Source organism: Oncorhynchus clarkii, chromosome 28 (assembly GCF_045791955.1).
Source record: "Oncorhynchus clarkii lewisi isolate Uvic-CL-2024 chromosome 28, UVic_Ocla_1.0, whole genome shotgun sequence".
NCBI lineage: Eukaryota > Metazoa > Chordata > Actinopteri > Salmoniformes > Salmonidae > Oncorhynchus > Oncorhynchus clarkii.
The window spans coordinates 12,558,689-12,585,834 of record NC_092174.1 but is presented as its reverse complement, the minus strand read 5'-3'; the positions used below and the strand labels follow the sequence as shown (position 1 = coordinate 12,585,834).

At 42.7% G+C, this 27,146-nt stretch overlaps 1 protein-coding gene across 1 annotated transcript in view; it reads left to right on the top strand.

Moving 5' to 3' along the window:
* The window catches only part of LOC139387298 (calsyntenin-2-like), a 278,601-nt gene that overhangs the window by 233,563 nt on the left and 17,892 nt on the right, over window positions 1–27,146 (top strand). The gene's annotated exons all lie outside the window — the stretch shown is intronic.

Sequence of the window (27,146 nt, the reverse complement as noted above, 5' to 3'; positions counted from 1 at the left end):
CAGACCCTCCCCTAACCCTGACGATGCAGGGCCAGTTGTGCGCCGTCCCCGGTCGCGGCCGACTGCGACAGAGCCTGGACTCGAACCCAGAAACTCTAGTGGCACAGCTAGCATTGAGATGCAGTGTCTTAGACCACTGCGCTACTCGGGAGGCCCCCCCCAGAGATTGTACTGGATAAATGGCTACTTCAGGTTCTCATCTCATCTATCGACTGGTATATGACTTCAATACAATATTGATGTGAGTGATTAATTTGCGTGCGCAATTGATTACAGTAGAACAAGCTATTCAGTTTCAGTCTAGAGTGGCCACTTGGTAAATACTGATGCTCATGTGCAGTTTAGAAGGTACTCATTTAGAAAAATACAAGACATTTGAACAAGTGTGACACGTGTGTAGGGATACATTTGTATGTCTTCAACATATCACAACTTAGTTCAGCATTGATTATAAACATGGACATTTAAAACCGGTGTTTTGAGCCATGACAACAGGAAGCAGCAAAGGCATCATTTTCAATGTATGTTTTGGTAATATAATATAAATGGTACTTAACAATTATTCAACAGGATTCTACTTTAAGGCGTAAAAACTACTGAATGAGCCCAACTACGTGCTAAGATTTGTTGAGTTTGATGATATTAGTGAAAATGAGTTTGTTTTGCCTAGTAATTGTAAGAGAAGATGGCAGACGTTTTACACCGGAGAAGATGGCAGACTTTTTACGTGCCCTCGGCCGATTGTGTTTTTTAGTTTGTTTATTTGCGTTGTTTGTAAGCCAGGCGTCCTCCGAAACACAACCCACCCAAGCCGCACTGCTTTTTGACACAATGCTCACTTAACCTGCACCAATGTGTCAAAGGAAACACTGTGCACCTGGTGACCATGTCAGAGTGCACTGTGCCTTGCCAGCCACAGGAGTTACTAGTGCACGATGGGACAAGGGCATTCATCCCGGCCAGACCCTCCCCTAACCCTGACGATGCAGGGCCAGTTGTGCGCCGTCCCCGGTCGCGGCCGACTGCGACAGAGCCTGGACTCGAACCCAGAAACTCTAGTGGCACAGCTAGCATTGAGATGCAGTGTCTTAGACCACTGCGCTACTCGGGAGGCCCCCCCCAGAGATTGTACTGGATAAATGGCTACTTCAGGTTCTCATCTCATCTATCGACTGGTATATGACTTCAATACAATATTGATGTGAGTGATTAATTTGCGTGCGCAATTGATTACAGTAGAACAAGCTATTCAGTTTCAGTCTAGAGTGGCCACTTGGTAAATACTGATGCTCATGTGCAGTTTAGAAGGTACTCATTTAGAAAAATACAAGACATTTGAACAAGTGTGACACGTGTGTAGGGATACATTTGTATGTCTTCAACATATCACAACTTAGTTCAGCATTGATTATAAACATGGACATTTAAAACCGGTGTTTTGAGCCATGACAACAGGAAGCAGCAAAGGCATCATTTTCAATGTATGTTTTGGTAATATAATATAAATGGTACTTAACAATTATTCAACAGGATTCTACTTTAAGGCGTAAAAACTACTGAATGAGCCCAACTACGTGCTAAGATTTGTTGAGTTTGATGATATTAGTGAAAATGAGTTTGTTTTGCCTAGTAATTGTAAGAGAAGATGGCAGACGTTTTACACCGGAGAAGATGGCAGACTTTTTACGTGCCCTCGGCCGATTGTGTTTTTTAGTTTGTTTATTTGCGTTGTTTGTAACTTATGCTTGTACTTATTTTGTACATAATGTTGCCGCTACCGTCTCTTATGATCGAAAATAATTTCTAGACATCAGGACTGCGATTACTCACCACGGACTAACAGAATCCTTTTTTTTTTATTTCACCACTATGACGAGCCCGACGCGAAGGATACACTGCTTCCTCGGGAACAAGCCCCGATCCCCCTCTTCTGAGAATTCGTAGGTGATTGAATTGACCCACTTCTCTCCATTCTGCTAGCAAACGTGCAATCTTTGGACAATAAAATCGACAAGTTACGCGGAAGATTAAACTACCAACGTGACATTAAAAACTGTGACATCTTATGCTTCACGGAGAAGGCTGAACGACGACAACATCAACATACAGCTGGCTGGTTATATGATGAACCGGCAGGATAGAACAGCGATGTCTGGTAAGACAAGGGGCGGCGGTCTATGTATTTTTGTTAACAACAGCTGGTGCACGATATCTAAGGAAGTCTCGAGCTATTGCTCGCCTGAAGTAGAGTATCTCATGATAAGCTGTAGACCACCCTACCTACCGAGAGAGTTTTCATCTGTATTCTTTGTAGCTGTCTACATACCACCGCAGTCAGAGGCTGGCACTAAGACAGCATTGAATGAGCTGTGTTCCGCAAAAAGCAAAGAAGAAAACACTCACCCAGAGGCAGCACTCCTAGTAGCCGGGGACTTTAATGCAGGAAAACTTAAATCCGTTTTACCAAATTTCTATCAGCATGTTAAATGTGCAACCAGAGGAAAAATAACTCTGGACCACCTATACTCCACACACAGAGACGCATGCAAAGCTCTTCCTCGCACTCCATTTGGCAAATCTGACCATAATTCTATCCTCCTGATTCCTGCTTACAAGCTAAAATTAAAGCAGGAAGCACCAGTGACTAGATCAATAAAAAAGTGGTCAGAAGAAGCAGATGCTAAGCTACAGGACTGTTTTGCTAGCACAGACTGACTGGAATATGTTCCGGGATTCCTCCAATGGCATTGAGGCGTACACCACATCAGTCTTTGGCTTCATCAATAAGTGCATCGATGACTTCGTCCCCAAAGTGACTGTACGTACACACCCCAACCAGAAGCCATGGATTACAGGCAGCATCCGCACTGAGCTAAAGGCTAGAGCTGCCGCTGTCAAGGAGCGGGACTCTAACCCAGAAGCTTATAAGAAATCCCGCTATGCCCTCCGACAAACCATCAAACAGGCAAAGCGTCAATACAGGACTAAGATCGAATCGTACTACACTGGCTCTGACGCTTGTCAGATGTGGCAGGGCTTGCAAACCATCACAGACTACAAGGGGAAGCACAACAGAGAGCTTCCCAGTGACTCGAGCCTACCAGACGAGCTAAACTACTTCTATGCTCGCCTTGAAGCAAATAACACTGAAACATGCATGAGAGCACCAGCTGTTCCGGAGACTGTGTGATCACGCTCTCCGAAGCCGATGTGAGTAAGACTAAACAAGTCAATATTAACAAGGCCACAGGGCCATACAGATTACAGGATGTGTACTGTGAGCATGCGCTGACCAACTGGCAAGTGTCTTTACTGACATTTTCAACCTCTCCCTGTCTGAGTCTGTAATACCAACATGTTTTAAACAGACGACCATAGTCCCTGTGCCCAAGAACACTAAGGTAAACTGCCTAAACGACTACCGACCTGTAGCACTCACATCTTTAGCCATGAAGTGCTTTGAAAGGCTGGTCATGGCTCACATCAACACCATCATCCCAGAAACCCTAGATCCACTCCAATTTGCATACCGCCCCAATAGATCCACAGATGATGCAATCTCTATTGCACTCCACACTGCCCTTTCCCACCTGGACTAAAGAAACACCTATGTGAGAATGCTATTCATTTACTACAGCTCAGCGTTCAACACCATAGTGCCCTCCAAGCTCATCAATAAGCTAAGGACCCTGGGACTAAACACCTCCCTCTGCAACTGGATCCTGGACATCGTGACGGGCCGCACCCAGGTGGTAAGGGTAGGTAACAACACATCCGCCACGCTGATCCTCAACACAGGGGCCCTCAGGGGTGCATGCTCAGTCCCCTCCTGTACTCCCTGTTCACTCATGACTGCACTGCCAGGCACGACTCCAAAACCATCATTACATTTGCCAATGACACAAGAGTGGTAGGCCTGATCACCGACAATGACGAGACAGCCTATAGGGAGGAGGTTAGAGACCTGGCCGTGTGGTGCCAGGACAACAACCTCTCCCTCAATGTGATCTAGACAAAGGAAATGATTGTGGACTACAGGAAAAGGAGGACCGAGCACAACCCCGTTCTCATCAATGGGGCTGCAGTGGAGCAGGTTGAGAGATTCAAGTTCCTTGGTGTCCACATCACCAATGAACTAACATGATCCAAGCACACAAAGACAGCCATGAAGAGGGCACGACAAAACCTTTTCCCCCTCAGGAGACTGAAAAGATTTGGCATGGGTCCTCAGATCTTCAACAAGTTCTACAGCTGCACCATCAAGAGCACCGGTTGGTTGCATCACTGCCTGGTATGGCAACTGCTTGGCCCCCGGCCTCCGCTTGGCCTCCGACCGCAAGGCACTACAGATCGGTACTGCCATCCAGGACCTCTATACCAGGCGGTGTCAGAGGAAGACCCTAAAAATTGTCAAAGACTCCAGTCACCCTAGTCATAGACTAGGGTCTCTGCTAACTCACGGCAGGCGGTACCGGAGCACCAAGTCTAGGTCCAAGAGGCTTCTAAACAGCTTCTACCCCCCCAAGCCATAAGACTCCTGAACATCTAGTCAAATGTCTACCCAGACTATTTGCAGTGCCTCCCCCCCCCCCTTACACCACTGCTACTCTCTGTTGTCATCTATGCATAGGTAATAGGTAGGTAATGTACATACTACCTCAACTAACCGGTGCCCCCGCACATTGACTCTGTATCGGTACCCCCCTGTATATTGTCTCGCTATTGTTATTTTACTGCTGCTCTTTAATTACTTGTTACTTTTATCTCTTATTCTTAACTGTATTTTTTTTAACTGCATTGTTGGTTAGGGGCTCGTAAGTAATCATTTCAAGGTAAGGTCTACCTGTTGTATTCTGCGCATGTGACTAATACAATTTGATTTGATTATACAGTACAATTGTAATGCAGTGCTGTGTTGCAGTCTAATGTGTATTTGTCATGTTCACAATTCACACAGAGCCATAACTTTGAATGTGACTGTGACGCAGACTATTGTATAAGGGCAGAGCAGACTACTGAATCAGTGCAGACCATTATATAAGTGTCAAGGCCATGTGTGTGACAGACTGACAGCAGGCCAGTGTTCCACAAAGTGACAGGCTGTACTTACTGGTTGAAGGGTAGCTGCTGCAGTGTGTTAGATGCCACAATGACAGTCTGTGTGTGCGTGTGCGTGTGTGGTTGTGAGCCAATCAGCCCAGTCAGCTCCCATTAGGTCAAAGGCATTGATCCAGTAAAATGAGAGTTCAGCTTGTGTGTGTGTGTGTGTGTGTGTGTGTGTGTGTGTGTGTGTGTGTGTGTGTGTGTGTGTGTGTGTGTGTGTGTGTGTGTGTGTGTGTGTGTGTGTGTGTGTGTGTGTGTGTGTGTGTGTGTGTAACACCCTTTTACTGTTGATTAGACATTAAAGAAGAGGAGAGAAAAGAATGCCTCTTTAGGTAGATAATAAGGTAGCAGCAGCACTCTATATTGTTAAAAGTTTATTTTTGTATTTAAAAAAAAAATATTCTAATAAATGCAACAGTTGGACAGTGAGTGAAGACACTCCAAACCTTTAGCATTTTTTAAATCAGATATTGACGGAATTATAGCACAAATAATAGAATTCAGGCATTTTGGTTGGAATTCTGGCATTCAACATTTCACTTCTTTTCTTATAATGCACTCATATATATACTGTACATTGTGTTATTATATCAGGTATATTTGAAATAAAATAAAGAAATGTGCCCTCATTTGCATATATACACTTGGTGATTTTGCGCTAAATTCATATAAAGGGGAGTACCAGGGCTGCAACCACCAACAACTCTGTTTCTAGGCCTACCTGTGCTCACCTGCGCTGTCTAGACAGCCTCATTAATGATTCAATGTTGTTTGTTGTCACGTTTTCTTGCATAATTCAACAAGTGTGTCAAGAGAAGGATACCCGTGCGATTTAAAATCAACATGCTTGGCTCTAGATTACACCAATCTGTACATATTTTACAGAGAGCAGACATAATATCATTCATTATAATCCGAGTGTTCCTTTACGGAAGTTGCTTTCATTTCAGCGCATCTAATTTGTAAACATTTAAACTGTATTAAATCATATATATATTTTTGAAATTCCACAAAAGATTAACACCTTCCTTCCCTTTCTTGTGATGTCCCTGTCGAGTGTGTTAGATCCCTGACGAAGCGTTCTTGTAGATGCAATGGAAAACCAATGTATTCCATTGAGGCCATTTACAGCCATTACCAGACTGGTCATTACAAACATTTCTGCCTGTCGTTACGTTAACGGGGCACAAGCAAGAGTGGGAAAGAATCACCGGAGTAAAATGAAAGCAATTAATCCAGTGAGATTCAAGTGACAAGTGGATTTTGCACCCCTCAGACACAGGAAATAAATGCCTGAAAAAGACAGATCCTCGGGGGGGAGAACGCATAATAAGGAGAGAGAGAGGGAGGGACAGACGGAGGCATGGAAGAGTAGTAAAGCTGTTGTGATGACTTTTTAGGTGGATAATAAGGATATATATAGAAAGAGAGAGAGGGAGACAAAGAAAGAAAGAAAGAACGAAAGAAAGAAAGAACGAAAGAAAGACAGACAGCTGAATCCTGCCCTCCATGTTCCATCAGCACCCTGAAAGGACACTAGATGGCTTCTGCTGCAACTCCATTTAGCACTATTGATTTTGCAATCTTCCCCCATTAGTTTCTCAGAGCGGGAGAGGGAGAGAGCTAAAGGAAGAAAGAGTGCTTCTATTCCTGCGTCGATGGGATAGAGTGAGGGCGTTCAAGACCTGACAGGCATACACGCAAACACACGAGTGGTAGTACACACACACACACAAACTTATCTCCTTCTCTCTCTCTCTCTCTCCCTCCCTCCCTCCCTCCCTCCCTCCCTCCCTCCCTCCCTCCCTCCCTCCCATTAATGGACTTAGCGATTGATCACTGCCATCTAAGCGTCTATTATTCAATACACACTCCACTCCACAGGGCCAGCGGCACCCTGTCCTTTAGTCCTTACTGAACAGAAACTAACACACTGCCCCACAAAGCCACACCACAAACTGCCACAAAGCCCCAGCCAAAAACAAACCCCTTAAATCCTCTTTTCATGTGGGGACATCTTTTATCCCAGCCCTATTTGAATGGTTATGAGGCCCTAACACTGTATCAACACTGCCCAGTAAGATCAAGAATAAGAGCCTTGGCGGGGTGACATTGATTTAAACCCATACAAATAAGTTATTATGTATTCTCAGCAGTCGCCCCATAGACAGAGGGAGGAAATCTATAAAAAACTAGGAGCTGTGTGCCGATATTAATCTCATAGAGTCTTGAGATGGCGCACAAGGTCGATGGCCAAATATTTGTTTGCGTTGGAAGGACAACACATCAGTTGGCGTCCCGAAGGAATGGTACATACATTTGACTATACCCGATCATCTTAGGACACATCAGAGAAAGGGGGGGGTCACGATTGTTCCTGTGTCTCCTGATCCGACCAATCACATCGGGCAATGCTGAGAGGCTCTCTCGGTGCCATTTATTGTTGATCGCAGGCCAGGGCGTCAGTAGCAGAAAATGACTGTCAGCGCTTGTCGATACAACATTCATTGTGTGCTTATCTGCTTACAATTACCAGGCTGGGTGTCGCGGTTTCCTCCGCACACCCACCCTGTTTAGAGGCTGCATTGTTTTGGATGAGATTGATTGGGCTCGGTGCTCTGTGTGTTTGGCGTAGATAGAGAATGGATCGAAGGGAATCGGTTCCACTCAATGTGTGATTTAGAGCCTATCTGGACAAGGCTGCCTAATTGAATTGATTCCTGGTTGCACACTGAGCCATTTGTAAGCCACGGGACACTTAAAAGTGTGGCGCTCTATCGCGGCGAGCCAGGGGGAAGAGTTGGAAAGCTCAAAAAAAAACACTCACACAAAATGGTGTGAACATTGCAATTGAGCAATGCTTTATATGTCCAGTGTCAATACTGCCTATTTGTTACATTTCTACTCTAGTTTTTCTGACTCACAAGAGAGCAATTCATGAGTAACATGCAACGGTTCCTAGGCCGTCATCGAAAATAAGAATTTGTTCTTTATCTGACTTGCCTAGTTAAATAAACGTTTAAAAAACTGTATTACTTTTATCTATGTATTTTTTCAGACCCTTTCAAGCAAATACAGATGATTTCTGTATTTATTTATACAAATATATATATTTAACCTTTATTTAACCTTTATTTAACTAGGCAAGTCAGTTAAGAACAAATTCTTATTTACAATGACGGCCAAACCCGGGCCAATTGTGCGCCGCCCTATGGGACTCCCAATTACGGCCAGTTGTGATACAGCCTGGATTTGAACCAGGCTGTCTGTAGTGACACCTCTAGCACTGAGATGCAGTGCCTTAGACCGCTGCGCCACTCAGGAGCCCCATTTTGAAAGTTACATATCTTGAAAATGTGATTGCTGACACGCAAAACATGTTGGGACTATGTCAACAATGGACTAATGAAACAAATGCCAAATTATAGTTTTTGGGTGGAGTTTTCCTTTAAGGTTCTAGAGAGCACCTTTTTTTCTAAGAGTGTACAGTACACATAACAAAACTTACAACAGAGTTTAGGTCCCACTCAATAGGGCCAGCCATATTGTGTGCTTTTTGAAGTTTCAGTTTCTTCAAAGCCATGGAATAAGGTGTATTTGATGTCACCTCGCTGACAAGTACATCCAACAAATGAGAGTCCAACAAATGAAAAACCTCTCAGCTCTCTGTCTTCAGCTGGCAGACGTATTGACTCTCTCCCTCCTCTTCCTCCCTCTCTTCTCAGTGATAAAGGCCCATTCCTGTTGCACCGAAAGGGCTGCTTAAAGCTGTGAAATAGTCATGAATACTAAATTATTCAGATCGACTATAGCTCTATCTCCACATTAACAGGACAAATTCCATTCATCTGCCAATGAGAGGGAGAGGAGAGAGAGAGGGGGAGATGGAAAGAGAAGGGGAGAGAGAGGGAGAGATAGAGACCGAGGGAAGGAAGGAGGAGGCAGATAGAGTTAGAGGGGAAGAGAGTGGGAGACAGAGAAAAGGAGAGTGTGTGTGTGTGAGAGAGAAAATAAGAGAGCTTTCATTTCAAAGGTTCCACCAAAAACAATTGTATCAAAGAGCCTCTAAAATCAATCAGATGATCAGTTTGTCAGCAAGTAGTAGTGTTTGGAGTGGGGCGATTATTTCTTTGAGTGGATATCTTAGCTCTCACCAACCAAAATCTTACTTCTGGAATAATAGGTGCTCGTGGGCCAAAAATAATCCCCAAAATGGACCTCATTTGGGCAAAAAGTGTCTGGTCCACAAGTTTACAAGTCCACCAACTATGAGCTAAGTATATTCTTTACCTGGGACTTTCTCTGAAAATAAACTCCTACCTGTATATCAAACGTACAGTACATGTCATATTTTCTAGTCAGCTCTTTTATTAACCGAGACATGCATCTTTTCAGTTCCTTCCTCCACCTACAGTGTTTCGTGCTACCATGGCTCCGTAGAGTATTGAGAAACATCATTCTGTACGTCTGCACAGCCTAGAATTGAATCACCTTTGTGCCATTGCTCTGCTTTGTAATGAGCTGGCATTAATAATGTAGGGGTACAACAGTGGGTCGCGCCCGGGGAGGGGAGGGAAGGAACACCCCTATAGTACAGTCTCTCTCCCACACACAGCCTCTTACACAGTTAGACAGGGACCAGGAGCACAGCACAGGATTGTGTGAAAAGTGTGTATGTCAGTTGGTCTACTGATGTTCATCTGGTCCTCTGGAGCTATGTTGGTAGAGCATAGAGCTTGCAGTGCGGGGATAGTGGATTCGATTCCTGAGAACATTCGTATGCAGATAAGACTGTAAGTCGTTTTCGGGAAAAGGCGTATGCTGAATGACATATTATATTATTATTATATTATTATGTATTATATTATCCGTCTGTCTTTCAGTTAGTGATTAGAGAACACAATATAGACAAAACACAGGTCAGTAGTATTTCTGACAATTGAGATGCACAAACTATGGCATAAGGGAACGATGAGCGAATAAGAGGCAATCCGTCATCTCGATTAAGACATTAATGAGCGAGCTAAGACGGACGTAGTCAACATTACAACATTTATGCAGCAGCATTCAAGACATTTTTGGACTCACCTTGTTGTGCTGTGCTCACTTGAACAGGAAGGTGGTGCGGCGGTCCTTTTTTGTGGCCAAACTTTGTCATCAAAGTCTGGCATTCTCTGGATTTATGGTGCTTTCGAGACAACTGGGAACCCTGGAGAAAAAAACAAGGTCAAATCATGATGTCGGTGATATTCAGGTTGGCGCTCTCGAAAGAGGCCCGAGTTCCCTAATTGTAATTCCGAGTTGGATGACTGTTCAAAACGTATTTTCCCAGTCAGAGCTCATTTTTTTCCCCCAGTTCCCAGTTGCCTTGAACTCACTGAAGTCTGAGATTTGCCAGTTGTTTTGAACTTGGCAGAAGTCATGCTGGATTGACAGCATGGCCAATGTATTCAACCTTTTCTAGCCCAAGGTGTTGCATGTGAATGTTTATCCTTTTAAGCTTGGAAAAAGAGATCCTTAAACCCAGACTTGGACCACACACCCTCTCCACTGATTCCTTCCAAAATACTCATTGTTGAATTTGTTGAACTTGTGTAATGTTTATGTCAATGGCTGATGAGCACCGATACGTTTTATCTACAAGTTATATTCATATAACAAGGTTTGAAAAGGATCTGCCAGTAGATTGTCGACTTGATTCATGACGAGGACCGCTTGTCTAGCTTGCTAGCAAAGATTTTGAAAGTATGATGCTGACATGGTCAGTCTAATCAAGGCTACGGTGGATATAACGTGTTTTGATGTCATTTTATCTTTGGCCAATGACCTTGAGCCTTGTATGATGTATGGCAGCACCCGAGGGGCTTGAACTTCCTAGCTCTCCCTGTATATTTTGCGGCGACTTAGTGTCCCCATGAGTGACAGAACACTGAGGCAATCATGGCGCAAGTAGAGAAGATGATCTTACTATTTTCCGCTGGCTGTCCCACCATCACAGAAAGCACTGAGCTAGCCTGAAACACCTGCACTTTCTAGCTGCCTTACTCAAGAAAGCAAAAAATACAATTTAGTTATTTATTTATTGCACTGTTTGCAAACTGATATGTATTCTCTCGGACGCTACAAACAATTTGGGCACACCTGTATTTGGGGAGTTTCTCCCATTCTTTCTCTGCAGATCCTTTTAAGCTATGTCAGGTTGGATGGGGAGCGTCGGTGCACAACTATTTTCAGGTCTCTCCGGAGATGTTCAAACGGGTTCAAGTCCGGGCTCTGGCTGGGCCACTCAAGGATATTCAGAGACTTGTCCCGAATCCACTCCTGTGGTGTCTTGGCTGTGTGCTTAGGGTCATGAACCTTCGCCCCGGTCTGAGGTCCTGAGCGCTCTGGAGCAGGTTTTTATGAAGGATCTCTCTGTACTTTGCTCTGAGCACCTTTCCCTCGACCCTGACTAGTCTCCCTGCCGCTGAAAAATATCCCCACAGCATAATGCTGCCACAAATGCTTCGCCGTAGGGATGGTATTTGCCAGTTGATGCCTGGTTTCCTCCAGACGTGACTCTTGGCATTCAGGCCAAAGAGTTCAATCTTGGTTTCATCAGACCAGAGAATCTTGTTTCTCATGGTCTGAGAGGCCTGTAGGTGCCTTTTGGCAAACTACGAGCGGGCTGTCATGTGCTTTTTACTGAGGAATGGCTACCGTCTGGCCACTCTACCATAAAGTCCTGATTGGTAGAGTGCTGCAAAGATGGTTGTCATTCTGGAATGTTCTCAAATCTCCACAGAGGAACTCTGGAGCTCTGTCAGAGTGACAGAGCTCCTTAGTTTGCTCAGTTTGGCTGGGCGGCCAGCTATAGGAAGAGTGTTGGTGGTTCCAAACTTCTTCCATTTAAGAATGATGGAGGCCACTGTGTTCTTGGGGACCTTCAATGCTGCAGAAATGTTTCTGTTTTATATTTGTATTACATTTGCAAACAATTCTAAAAACCTGTTTTCTGTTTTAACGTTATTGGGAATAATTGTGTGTATAATGATGATGAAATAAAATGTATTTAATCCATTTTAGAGTCAGGCTGTAACGTAACAAAATGTGGAAAAAGTCAAGGGGTCTGAATACTGTCCACTGTACAGTATGTTATTACTCACAAACACAAGTACACAATCTCTGTATTTCTTACACACGTAGGAGCACACATATGTACATTTTATGGGGGGGGGGGGGGGGGGTTAGATGTTTTTGGTAAATGTACAGAGACTCTGCTGTCCTAGCTTCAGGGGGAAGCTGGTTCCACCATTGTGTTGCCAGGGGGACACACGATCGCACGCACACACACACACACAGACATATGCATGTACACGCACTCGCAGGTGCACACACACGTATGCACACACCCCTAAGGAATGCCGCGGAGCCTCAGACTGACGGCTGCGATTATTGACATACTAATGGCTCTGCAGTGAAATGTTAATGCTACTGCTTCCCACACTGATGTAGTTCAATAGTGTGTGCTGAGGATGTGAACTACCATATTAACTGGCCCAGTGGAGAAAGATCGGGAGAGATGCCTCTGGACATATCCTGGCTCGGGTCTAATACCGTATGAGTAACGTGTTTTGTGTATCTTTGGGAAAGGATATATCGCAAGCATCACATGGACACTCAATGCAACAAGAATGAATATGTTTGTGTTGACAGGATATATCCCTTTTGACAGGATATTGTACTTTACACATTGTGAGGCGAGCTACTTTAGTGAATATTATTCCATGTTTAATGCACGTTTGATGTACAATACATGTATGATCAAGCGTTCAGTCCTGTTTTGGCTCCTGATCCCTCAAGTCAGTGGCTCACAATTACAGCTGTAATAATGGAATGTGTCAGGTGATGTTTTATAGTCCTGTTGAGCTGTATGGAAGCCCCATGCCACCAGAATAAAATGTACACTCTCACCTGATATCCGATTCCAGTCAAATGTACCTTTGCCCCAAAACGTTTTTTTTATTTTATATATCACATTCACTGCCGCACGCCACTTCAGAAATGTAACAACCTGGGAATGACAATTGGACTCTAGAATGCCATTATTTTACACGACAGTCTACCATGTTGTGTTTTATACTAGAGTCCACCATCTTGTATTTTACACTCCATGCGCTATCATTCGCCATACCGGAGGGAGAGGAAATGACTTAAGAGACTGTTACGCCATTTTCCGCTACCCTCGAAGACCTGATCATTTATGAGATGATGATGTTTGTTTTTATTATCACATACACACAGTGGCCCGGTAGAGAGTGTGACAGTGGAGGCTGCCCTGGCCCCTGAATTCTACTCGACACCATCAGCCACTTCCGACAGTCTCATGCTTCAGTAGACTTGTGTCGCTGTGTATGGAGCCCATGTAGCATAGACTCCTTATCAGGGAAAGGAAAGAGGGAGAGCTGTCACCTAATTTCATCCTCTTCTCCCCTCCTCTATTGTGTCAGAGTCCAGTGTCGTATTCATCCAGAAATGCAGCTTTCACAGGAAGTGGGTGTGTCGTTTAAGTCGGCAATCCCTTTCCACCAGTGCGTCGGAAATAAAATGGGCTGAATGGGTAGAACGGACATTCTGATTGGTCATGATTTTTTTAACAGTCCATACTCTATGGTGGCACAGCACAATGTTCTATTGTTTTCAATGGGACACAACCCAATATATGCCTGATGAGTGAAAACAGCTCTCCGATAAAACTTAATGGTGTTGAGGCAGACAATGACTTCCACTGCAACCTGCTCTTTATTTTCACACTTGTCCTTTGTTAGCGCCGAAGGTCAAGATGCAATATGGGGACACCAGACAGATTTAACAGTGAAACCAGAGCTGGAGAGAAAACAGATGTCAAATGTCTCTATTGATACTTATACAGTGTCTACCCTACGTGCCTGTGTAAGGTTCTGTATTTGTTTTCTTAGTCAACCTTGTGTTCTGTTTCGTTGTGTTCTTGAACGTAGCCCCGTCTTTCATTTTTGTTCATTGATTTCACCTGTGTTAGTTACTCACCTGGTCTCATCAGCTCCTTATTTACTTCAGTTATTTTTGTTTGTGAGGTATTGTTCGTTTGGACTCTACTAAGCCTTTTCCTAGCTCGTTTGTGAGAACCAGTTATAGCCTTCAGTCCTAGTTTTGATTCACCTGCCTGTTTGCCTGTGTCCACGATTCCTGCCTTCTGTGAAGGCAAAATAAACACCTGCCGCGCTCTGCGTGTGAATCTACACCTTTTTCTCCCTGAGGATTCATTACAGCGTGTGTGTGTGCGTGCGCGCGTGCGTGGCGCTTGTACACCTCACTCACGTAACGCCAGCTAAACGAAAGTGGCATCTTATTCTGTCGGTTTAGTTAAGTCGAGCATGGATCACAGACATGAAGCGATGAGGCGATTGCATATTCTGTCTTTGTTGTTGTCCTATGGATAATATCCTAGCTTTTGAGTTCTCAGTCCGCGCATAGGAGGTGCTTTCGTTTATAGAGTTATCAAGGGAAGGATCTGTACTTCAACAAGTCATTCCAACAAGGACCACCATCAGTACATGTAACCGAGTCTCTGAGATTTGTTTTTTGTTTGACCTTTATTTCATCCGGCAAGTCAGATGACTGTGACACATAGGGCCAGATTTGTTTTTCTCCAGACACATCCGTCGAAATAAGGGCCAAGATAAGAGGGAATGTAAATGAATAGTGTTCCGTCCTTTAGCTTTCTGTTTGGTGTTTTTACGCCTGACAAACTGCACCTAGTGCCAATTGCTTGGTGAACCTGTCCTATAGAGAGACATGCAAAGGCTGGTAGAGAGACGGTAATATTCTGAGACAGGGGGGCTCAGAAGAGGGTGTGTGCAGTGAGGAGTGGCGTGGTATCTCCCTGGAGAGAGTAGTCACGGAGAGGAGCTACTGAGGATGGTGGTTCCCAGGAGACACCAGTCAGTTACACAGCGTGACAGCGACACTTGTTTGTGTGTGTGCGTGCGTGCGTCCGTGAACATGAAGGCATCTCTACAGATGTCGGATCTTAATTGAAAATCAGGGTATTTGATCCTTGAAAAGTAATTGAAGTTATGGGCGCCGATTTTAGAAGTTCTACCACTCCAGTATAATTATTCTGTTATTTCATCTCTGATCAGTTTTTATGAGAGATGTAGCTGCTTTCGTTTGTTTCCCATCGTTTCAGCTGATGGGTGTTGCGATAGTCTGTCACGTTTATTATGAGCTAGACATCGAATTTTGGCTTTAATTTGGTTTTCCATAGGTCAATGGAAGACAGATTGGTGCACATTCTCAACCAATCTGATCTAACCATGCGGATATTTGTCAAATCCGCCATGATTGATGTATTGTAACGGGCCCACAATGGGGTTACTAATGTCCGAATTGGCTTTTTTCACTGCATAACATTTAGAAGTAGTCCCTTTTAGGTTTAGAAAAAGTGACCGCTAAATGCTAAGTCCTGTTCATATAAGCTGGTAGCATAGCTAGCAAAGAGAAATCAGTGGTGGTAGTCGTTTTGAACTGTAATGCAGTTGATTGGCGACGATGACTTGAACATGTACAGTATTGGGGTCGACATCCATACAAGTATTATACTGAGATTTTTACCTCAACCTAGTGTGAAATACACATATAAAACAATAGCCTAAATGTATGCTAATTTTGCTGGGGTGCAAAGAGGAGATCCAGGATATTTTCCATGGCTTTTCCATTGTTTTCGTTAAGTTCCATTGGCCTCTTTACCGCATCTATACAAAGTGTTCCATTAAAAAGGGAACACCGTTTTTGGTCGCTTTCTCATTTTAAAACATGATACAATAACCCCTCGCTCATTCTTCAACATCTCAAATGGCGAGACTGACTAGCTACCACATGGACAGACTCCATTAGTGTGTTTGTGTTGGGAAGCATGCTGCCTATTTAGTCAGGCAATGCCCATATTATTCAGACATATTTTAGAATGTAAAAATTATGTGAATGTTAATGCATAATGCCAATGGGTAGGCCTATTAAAAAATACAAGTGGTAATGCTTACTTTTTGTCTATAAGCTATTACAACAATTAAATATAAAATATAGGTCCTTGCAAATTACAATTAATTGCTGGAAAAAGTCCTTGAAAGTACTTGAATTTGATTGTATGAACCCTGTATAGCAGGGCTCTCCAACCCTGTTCCTGGAGAGCTACCGTCCTGTAGGTTTTCGCTACAACCCTAATCTAGCACACCTGAATCTAATAATTAGCTAGTTGATAAGCTGAATCAAATTAGTCACAACTGGGGTTAGAGTGAAAACCTACAGGAGGGTAGCTCTCCAGGAACAGGGTTGGAGAGCCCTGCTGTAGAGGCTACTTACTCAGCCCCCGAAATGAAAGATAAAATCAGCTGCTTTTGAAATTATGCACACATAATTTGCCTGTACAGAATATAAGGGTCATTCCAGAATTGGAGGACATTTTCTGTCCCACCCATGAAATTTCAAATAATCCATGCCCAAAATACTAAAATATGCACTTGTGTAAATTATACTTGTCCTGAGACAAAATGTAAATACAGTTGTAGAACAAAAGTAGTTCCAAAATGATTTAAAATACCAAATGGCTCTCGAGCACCCCTTAAAATGGCTTTTTCTTTCTTGTCCCACCTTCTTGATGACCAACTTGCACATCAAATATAACAGTTCAAATAAGTTTTAAATCTACTTGTTTTGGTATGATTTTGTTGATATATGTCTCTTGTAAGTGTTAAAACAATTTGTTTAATCATCAATGTATTTTAAATGATATGAATTATGCACTGATGTTGTGTCCCACAACATGCACTCAGTCCTGTTACCGAAACCTATTTAGCCTGGCAGAGGAAAGGAAAAAACAGTGAGTCACATGACACAGAGGAAATGACATCATCAAGCCATTTGCTAACACCATGGGTAGACCGAAGGTAAGTCCTCTCTTCTATTTTTCCAATCTTTTCCGCCTTGATTGAGTGTCACTCTAACCAACACAACCCTGTTACTCATTATCAGAATAAGACAAGTTAATTTCAAAGTGTTCTGTTTTTATTTATATAATTAAGTTTGTCCTTGACAGTAACACTACATTCCACAGCTAGCATCTATTCCTGAGAAAAAGCTAACATTAGCACTGATTTACAACCCTGTCACTTGAAACCCTGTTACTATAATTCAAGTAACATGCTGATGAACAGAGGAGACAGCAGTACTTAGAAAAGAAGTAAGAGAAGTGGAAGAAAGACGTAGAAACAGGGAAGAAGAAAATGCAAAAAGACTGCGGTGTTAGAGTACTCGTGGCCATTGAAAATAGTGGAGGCTCATAAGAGGAGTAATGCCAGGAAAAAATGTACTTGAAGGATTAAACACCCCTCCAGTCAGCCCTGATCCTCCAGTCAGCCCTGATCCTCCAGTCAGCCCTGATCCTCCAGTCAGCCCAGAATATCCAGTCAGCCCAGAATATCCAGTCAACCCAGAATATCCAGTCAGACCAGAATATCCAGTCAGACCAGAATATCCAGTCAGACCAGAATATCCAGTCAGCCCTGATCCTCCAGTCAGCCCAGAATATCCAGTCAGCCCAGAATATCCAGTCAGCCCAGAATATCCAGTCAGCCCAGAATATCCAGTCAGACCTGATCCTCCAGTCAGCCCAGAATATCCAGTCAGCCCAGAATATCCAGTCAGACCAGAATATCCAGTCAGACCAGAATATCCAGTCAGACCAGAATATCCAGTCAGGCCTGATCCTCCAGTCAGACCAGAATATCCAGTCAGCCCTCAACCTGGGACTTGAAGGTCAGAACAGAAGTGAAGGTTATTGAGGAATGCAAGTTAGTGTAAGCACAGGTCACGAGGATATTTTTAAGTAAAGGAACTGTATCTGTACAATGAACAGTGAAATAGACATCACTTTTACTTGATAGGTATAATATGTAATAATAACAAGGGCAACACTTTATAATAGCCGTCATTAGTAAGTCATTTATATCTATGAATTACTGGGTAACTACCCTCAAATAAGTTGCTCCTGTGAAATCAGTAATAAAAGTATCCATGTGGTTAGAGTTAATGGCTGGCAATGTCTATTTTGCTGCAGGTGAAATGGTTAAGTGACAATATATTTATATGTTTATTTTAGGCAACGTGATCTTGGGAGAAGAAAAAGGAGGCCTTTCAAAGCAAAATGAAACGGGGAGCTGCAGAAACTACAAGATCAGTTGAGGAGAGTTGAACAGCGAGCAGAAAAAAATTCAGAAAGCGGCTCCAACGATCGAAAAAGGACCACCCACCTCCAAGATCCGACAAGTTGGTTCGGCAAATCTCGGGCACATCCCTAAGGAGAACCCTGTTGTTTCATACAGCAGTAGCTGAGAAATTACGCAACAAGTACACGCATTCAAAAAGAGAGAGAGTGACAGACAAGTCATTGCAGGAATAGTCACCAGCAAAATCCTGATGAAGTACAGGTTGCAGAGGTTGGAAGAGGAGGTTTTTGGATTTTCAAGGAGGAGGTGGACAAAACTGGCAAATGAAAACGTCTACAGGTACCAGAGGAAGAAGCACGGGGGGGATTGCTGCCACGCTAAGATCAACGGTGATTATTTTTACGTGACGATGTCAGCAGGATCACAACTGGGGGAGGGAAAAGCAAACTGTGACAGAATGAAAATGCTGAAAAGATTAGTGGTGGATTCAATGAAGAACCCCCATTTTGAAGTTCCTGGATGAGCATACCAATCTCCGTCTATCATACTCACTGTACTTCACACTTTGCCCCTACTGGGTTGTGCATCGAACATTGGCAGATCGTGACACATGCATGTGCAAACAACATGAAGATCTAGGCTTTATTGCCAAAAAAAGCTACACCAGATGCACATCATCTACACAGAGCCTGACACATGCCGTCACGTTTGACACCACAAGCAAGCAATGTACGAATGGGGAATGTGAGCAATGCAGCAATTAATATCTAAACACTCAAAAGCCGCCACAGAGCCACAGATTGCGTCTCCTACCTTCAGTGGGCCACTGTGGACAAAGAGCACAAAAATGATCCTGGAGCAGCCTCAAAGATCACTTTTTTAAAAATGATTTGAATGCCCAGAAGAGCTGGTGGGAACTTTTTAACATTTTTGCTCCAGAAGTCCAGGCGCCATCTCCATAACATCAGACGGCAATATGCTTTCTCACGGGCCCTGAAGCTGAACCTCCCTGCAAATGAATGTGCAGTCCATATTGACTTCGCTGAGAGCTACGGCTGCAAGTACAGCGCTCAAGTACAAGCTGTCCATTTTGGTGCATCACACCATCAGGCCACTTTGCACACTGGGGTTTATTATGTGGGGGGGGGGGGGGGGGGGGAAGACATCTGCCCCTACCTCCTTCTGCACTGTGTCGGCATCCAGATTGAAGGGACCACCTGCCATATGGCAACACCTGGAGCGAACCAGGGACCCTCTGCACACATCAACAACAGTCACCCACGAAGCATCGTTACCCATCGCTCCACAAATGCCGCTTTAAGGTCTCAGAGCAAGTGACGTCACCGGTTAAAACGCTATTTAGCGCGCGCCACCGCTAACTAGCTAGCTATTTCACAGCTGTTACACTTGCACACAGTACAAGCAGCGTGGTCATTTTGACCTCTTTTGTACTGACATTTTCAAGAAGGGGTTTACAAGAGGAACCTGGAACTACTTTGAAGCCAGTCATGGCAAAGGTGCCCCAGGTGGTGTGGGTGGCACATTGAAGAGGAGGGCCGACAGGCTTGTCAGCCAAGGAGTTGATATCCCAACTGCATTGTCCCTGTACCAAGCTCTGAGTGAGGGACAATCGAAGGTGAAATTGTTTTACAAGCTGTGGAGGATGCAGTGAAAGAAAAGCCAGCTGACCTTCCAGCCGTACCGTCCACAATGAGGCTCCACCAGGTGGTCACTCTTTCACCTGGGAAAAGTCTCTACCGCGACATCCGCTGCCTGTGTTCTGCAACAGGGAATCTGGAGTGTGATTGCCAAAAAACAAAGGGCTTCAGCTTTAATCCCACAGACGACCACACAGACGACCCCATACACAGCACTCCAGAAGAAGTGCAGTGACACAGTCCAGAGATTGTGGGGAAATGAGAACGTTACCTCACGCCACATGAGCATCGGATACTCTGGTCAGCCACTAAAATTAAATCTGAACATTATAACATCAGCTTTCTAAAATATTGCATCAGTTCATGACTCTTTTTGATATGCTCATTCATTTTAATGCCAGGTTGTGATATGACAATTGTTTTTATGTTTGTCCATTGAATATTTGATCAGATCCAGTTTGGTATTTTTTTTATCATTCCTACTCATCCTGTTGATCCTTTTTCAAAAAGATATATAAAATATTATTACACAACATTCCTGTGGTCCTGGGTATTTATTTGTCACATTTATGTCATGATCTACAATCAAATGTAAGGTAATCTGTTCAACCCTGTTCCTTTGCGCTATCCTGTTACTCTAATTTCAACCTTGTTACCGTATAATTTTATAAAAATAATCTTAAATGATTTTCTCAGCTCACGAGGGTTTAACCTATTGTCCTTTCTAATAGTTTGAATGATTATATGCATAACGTATGAGGAAATATTTGAAAATAAATACTGAAATTAGTTTTAAAAAATAAAACGTGTGGCTATTGAAAAGTTGGGCAAGATATATTTCAACAGTTTCTGAAATTAAATGAGTATTCAATGTGAATGTGACTTTCTTTACTTAATGGTAAAGGATTTATTAAACAATATTTTAAAATGTACTTTTTTTCAGGTTCCTGAGTATTCGTAACAGGGTTAGCACATAGCACACAACAAGCATAGCACACAACAAATGAAAGATCACATAAAAAGTACTTTTGATGCCTGAGCCTGACCAAAATTATTTGATGGTTTGTTGCCTGTTTTTCTTAAATGCATAACAGAAAATGATCAAATATAAAAGTGTTTTACTTTAATGCCTAAATTGTCCTCCAATTCTGGAATGACCCAAAAATATTCCAAAACATGCACTCTGTTTGCAATAAGGCACTAAAGTAAAACTGCAAAAAGATTGGCAAAGAAATTAACTTTATGTCCTGAATACAAGGTGTTATGTTTGGAGCAAATCTAACACAACACATCACTGAGTACAACTCTTCATATTTTCAAGGATGATGGTGACTGCATCATGTTATGGGTCTGCTTGTCACCGGTAAGGTTCACTAAGAGTTGAAAGCTTAACAAACATAGTCGAGTCTCTGCTTTTATAGAAAAAGTACAACCTCTTTTGTCTATGTGGCAGTGTAGCGGATAACAAAGGCTGAACATAGTGTAAAAGGCAATTGGTTTGTCTGTGCAGATTAAAATAGCCTGAGGTTGATTGCATGAGGGCTCAAACGTATACTTGCGTTTTGTCACAGTTCACACTATAATGTGCTCCTTCCTGCAAGGTTCCACACAGCTGACCTTCTGCAGATAGTAAACTCAGGGGATGTCTCACATGCTGCGGTCGCACCTAACGGATCTTAGCTATACGCCCAGTCTTATGACTAAGTCACACAAAGACAAGTTGGTATCAAGTTAGAAAAAACACTAGCATATAACGAGACTATTTGTTAAGCAGTAAAGCACAGGATAGCATGACTAATTATGTAATTTTCCAAATATACACTGAGTGTACATTACATTAAGAACACCTTCCTAATATTGAGTTGCTCAGAACAGCCTCAATTAGTCATGGACTCTACAAGGTGTCAAAAGCGTTCCACAGAGATGCTAGCCCATGTTGACTCCAATGCTTCCCACATTTGTGTCAAGTTGGCTGGATGGCCTTTGGGTGATGGACCATTCTTGATACACAGAGGAAACTGTTGAGCATGAATAACCCAGCAGCGTTACAGTTCTTGACACACTCAAACTGGTGCACCTGGCACCTTCTACCATGCCCCGTTCAAAGGCAGTTAAATATTTTGTCTTGCCCATTCACCCTCTGAATGACACACGTCTCAATTGTCTCAAGACTTAAAAATCCTTATTGAACCTGTCTCCTCCCCTTCATCTACTCTGATTGAAGTGGATTTAACAAGGGACATCATTAAGGGACCATAGCTTTCAGCTGGATTCACCTGGTCAGTCTATTTCATGGAAAGAGCAGGTTTTCTTAATGTTTTTCCCACTTAGTGTACACTGTAGTTGCTTACCAAGATGACATTGAATGTTCCTGAGTGGCCTAGTGACAGTTTTGACTGGCTGTCTAGCAATGATCAACAACCAACTTGACAAAGCTTGAAGAATTTTTTCAAGAATACTATGCAAATGTTGTACGATCCAGGTGTGCAAAGCTCTTAGAGACTTACCCAGAAAGACTCACAGCTATAATCGCTGCCAAAGGTGATTCTGACATGTATTGCCTCAGGAGTGTGTATACTTATGTAAATTAGATATTTCTGTATGTTTCAATAAATGTGCAAACACAAAATATGTTTTTCACTTTGTCTTTGTGGGGTAGAGATTTAGATGGAAAATAAAAAAAATAATGTATTCAGGTTGTAACGCAACAAAATGTGGAATTAGTCAAGGGGAATAAATACTTTTTGAAGGCACTGTACATTATCCATTAAACATAACTGTCTTTTTTTTAAATGATGTGTCTGGTATGGCCATTTATCAACACCGGGAGTAAAATATCCCTGGACTGTCCATATTTGAAATATGTAACTAAATCAAGTCAATCGGGGGGATTGAGTTATTTGTGCCAGATGGGCATGGGCCGGAATCGAACCCACGCTGACACAATATGGCCTATATGTGCATGCTGAAGGCAGCAGCACTAACTGCTGGACCACCCCAGGTCACGATTGCACTCAATTTTGACAGTTGATTTGTAACCTTAGGTTTACAAGAAATCTTAAGATGTCGTCTTTTTCGATAACATAGTTTATACTGTAGATCAAATCATGGGCAGCGTTTTTTTGCGTGGTTTTCTACCCCGCTATTGTCCTTTTCATCTTGTCTTTACATCTGATTATTATAGGCAATTAATGTTCATAGGCCACAGTTTAGGTGTTGATGTGTATGGCTGCATTCCAGATAGATCTTTGTACATTTGAATGTTGCTGTAATGGGACCTAGTCCTAGCGTTTGAGCGAGCGAGAGAGAAAATGATTTTGATAGCAAGTCCTGATCCCAATGACTCGACTGCCCCCACATGGAGAGAAGAAATAACTGCTCATTTTCAGGGAATGTATCTAAATCACGAAGCTCATTAGAATTTCCTGATGTAGCAGAAAAATTCTCTGCGATTAAAGAGTGATCAAGTTAAGGTCCGACATCTGTATGTAGGCATACGAGCCCACCTGTGGCCACGTGGATAGTGTATCATTGTTTAACGACAGCGAGGAACCTCGTACGGTATTACTCAACCTGGTTAAAAAATACAACAACAAAAAACATTTAAAATGATGCCTCAAGTTTGTGAGCATGAAAGGCTGAGTGAGCGAGGCATCGGGGAAGGAGTTAGCCCTTCCTGCCTGCGTTGTGCACTGAGGGGAGAGGTTGTTCATGGCTCACTGGTAATCAGTAGCAGCATGAGAGTGCATTACTTGAATGATAAACCCCTCAGAGCACTAGGGAGACATCTATAAGCACACTGTTAGACTGTTTGACAGCAATCTCCCTCCATATATATATAGTTCAATAAATAGAATGAAGTTACCCCTCAACTTCTGATCTAAGGCAATGTCTGTGTTGTACTTCCTAATGATAATGGGTTGATCCTAGCTTTGTGCTTGGGGGTTTCTATCCAGAGCGGTCTGAACTACTAGACATTTCCAATCATATAGTACTGTACTACTGCTATTTGACAGTTATCTCCCTCCACAATAGAGGTCAGCCATGTAAGACTCAATCTCTCTTTAACCTCTAATCCAAGGTCAGTTTTGCGATGTACCCCCTGACAGTTATGACTCCCAGTTGGGGAGTTGAATGCTGATCCAAGATCAGCGATATAGGCCAACTTCTCCCTGGAACTGTCTCAGGACTAGATACTCACCAGGGGGGAACAGAACACTATTATAAGAGCTGAGCTGGGTCAATTTCCTTTCGATTGGCTGGCCCTTGACTGACTGCTGGGCTGGATTTGACAGGCTTTGATTCTGCTTCTGGGGAGACTGAACCACCAAAAGTGAGCAAGTGTTTTAGGCTTGATGAAAAAGTTTTGTGACGGTCCCCTGACTCAACGCTCGTAAATCGATGTTCCCTTAATGAGCAACTCATTAAAGTTAAACTTAATTAATTACCCCGAAACAGACAACAAATGATCAAGAGGGGAGCGGGATGAATCTGAATGAAGTTTAATGTGTTTTTCATTACCGAGGGTGGGAGGGAGACTGCCAAACAAGCATTATTGGATTTGGGCTTCATGATTACCGCAAATAAGTAGTTAATTCATGAAATATTGTCCACAGCGATATGAAAGACAGTAAAGTGTGAAACCCAGGTGCATTATTATGATATTGCGATGAATTTGTGGGGCTAAGGACTCACAAACATCAGTTCCCAAGGCAAGTGCACTAACCACAGTCCCCATAGAAGTGACCAACTTTGAAGTGCTTGCACCATGTCTGTGGGCTGGTTTGTTACAGTATTATATCTTATTGAATCCAATGATAATCACATTCACACAAGCCCCCCCAAAAATCGGGCCAAATCAGTGGGTGATGTTCCCCTTTAAAATGGCTTCCCAGTCTCTGGGTAATTTTCACCCTGTTACAGCTACTTCTAGTAAAACATCCACCCAAATCAATTGTGTTCCTGGATCCTTTCACATCATTATAAGGCTGCGTTGAGACAATGACTTATCAATGACCCAAGCCCAGCTCAGTTAATCTCTACCATTGTGTCACTGAGTTGTCATAATGCTTCAGCAAAAGTACATTACACCAGGGGCGTTAGAAGACACAATGTTAGTAACCTAATGTATGTCCCTCTTACTGCCTAGAATGCCTCTGCTGATCCCACAGCTATTGTATGCAGTAATCATGTGCCTATGGACCAGAGTTATACTGTTAGCACTGAGGCGGTGTGCCCTAGTAGGAAGTCCACTGTGTGCAGCTCACCCTGCACTAACATAAATAACATGAGCATGTCTACCTCCACTAAGCTTCCCGGTAAGCAATGAAAACAATCAAGCATCCCAGAAAAGTGCTAAAAACAGCCCACGTTAACTTATGTATCTTAAGAAACAAGGTTCATGAAGTCAATAATTTGCTAGTAACAGATGACATTCACTTAGATACACTCACTTAGATGATACCTTTGATAATACAGTGGTAGCAATAAATGGTTATAACATCTACAGAAAAGACAGAAATGACAAAGGTGGAGGTGTTGCCGTTTATATTCAGATCTACATTTCTGTTAAGCTTAGAGAGGCTCTCATGTTAAATACATCTGCCTCACCTACAAGCCTATTCTGGTGGGAAGCTGCTATAGACCACCAAGTGCCAACAGTCGGTTTCTGGATAACGTGTGAAATGCTTGATAATATATGTGATATCAACAGAGAGGTATATTTTCTGGGTGATTTAAATATTGAGTGGTTTTCATCAGTCTGCCCACTCAAGAGAAAGCTTACAACTGTAACTAGTGCCTGCAACCTGGTTCAGGTTATCAGTCAACCTACCAAGGTAGTTACAATCAGCACAGGAATGAAATCATCAACATGTATTGATCACAGTTTTCCTAATGTTGCAGAAATGTAGCGATCACAATACAGTAGCCATTTCTAGGAAAACCAAAGTTCCAGAGGCTGGGACTAAAATGGTGTATAAGAGGTCTTACAATACGTTTTGTAGTGATTTCTGCTGTTGATGTAAAGAATATTTGTTGGTCCGTGGTGTGTAACGAAGAGCAACCAGACGCTGCACTTGACACATTTATGAAATTGCTTATCTCACTCACTAATAAGCATGCACCCATTAAGAAAATGACTGTAAAACTGTTAAATCCCTGTGGATTGATGAGGAATTTAACATTTGTATGGTTGAGAGGGATGAGGCAAAAGGAATGGCAAATAAGTCTGGCTGCATAACCGATTGGCAAACATACCTCAAATTTAGAATGTGACTAAACTGAATAAATATAAGAAGAAACTACACTATGAAATAAACATAAATGGCATAAAGAAGATAGTAAAAAGCTTTGGAGCACTTTAGAAAAGTCAGCTCCGTCATTCATTGTGGCAAGATTACAAACGCTGACACTAGACATCCAAGTATACAGTGCATTCAGAAAGTATTCAGACCCCTTGACTTTTCCACATTTTGTTACGGTTACAGCCTTATTCTAAAATTGATCAAATCGGTTTTATCCCCTCATCAATCTACACATAATACCCCATTATGACAAAGCAAAAACAGGTTTTTAGACATTTTGGCAAATGACAAGCATTGTAATTTTGAATTCCGTAAAGTGAGTGCGGACGAGTTAAAAACTTTTTTTTTTTTTTAAAGTTTTGTCCATCAACAACGACAAGCCACCAGGGTCTGACAACTTGGATGGAAAATTACTGAGGATAATAGCAGACGATATTGCCACTAATAATTGCCGTATCTTCAATTTAAGCCTAGTAGAAAGTGTGTGCCCTCAGGCCTGGAGGGAAGGAAAAGTCATTTCGCTACCTAATAATAGTAAGGGTAGAGCCAGTGTGTCTATGTATGCGGATGACTCGACACTATACACTTTATACTACAGCGACTAAAATCACTGCAACACTTATCAAAGAGCTGCAGTCAGTTTCAGAATGGGTGGCAAGGAATAAGATAGTCCTAAATATTTCAAATCATTCACCTAAACCCTAAACCTCAACTAAATCTTGTAATGAATCATGTGGAACGTGAGCAAGTTGAGGTGACTAAACTGCTTGATGTAACCCTGGATTGTAAAACTGTCATCGTCAAAACATATTGATACAACATTAGCTGTACAGAATACA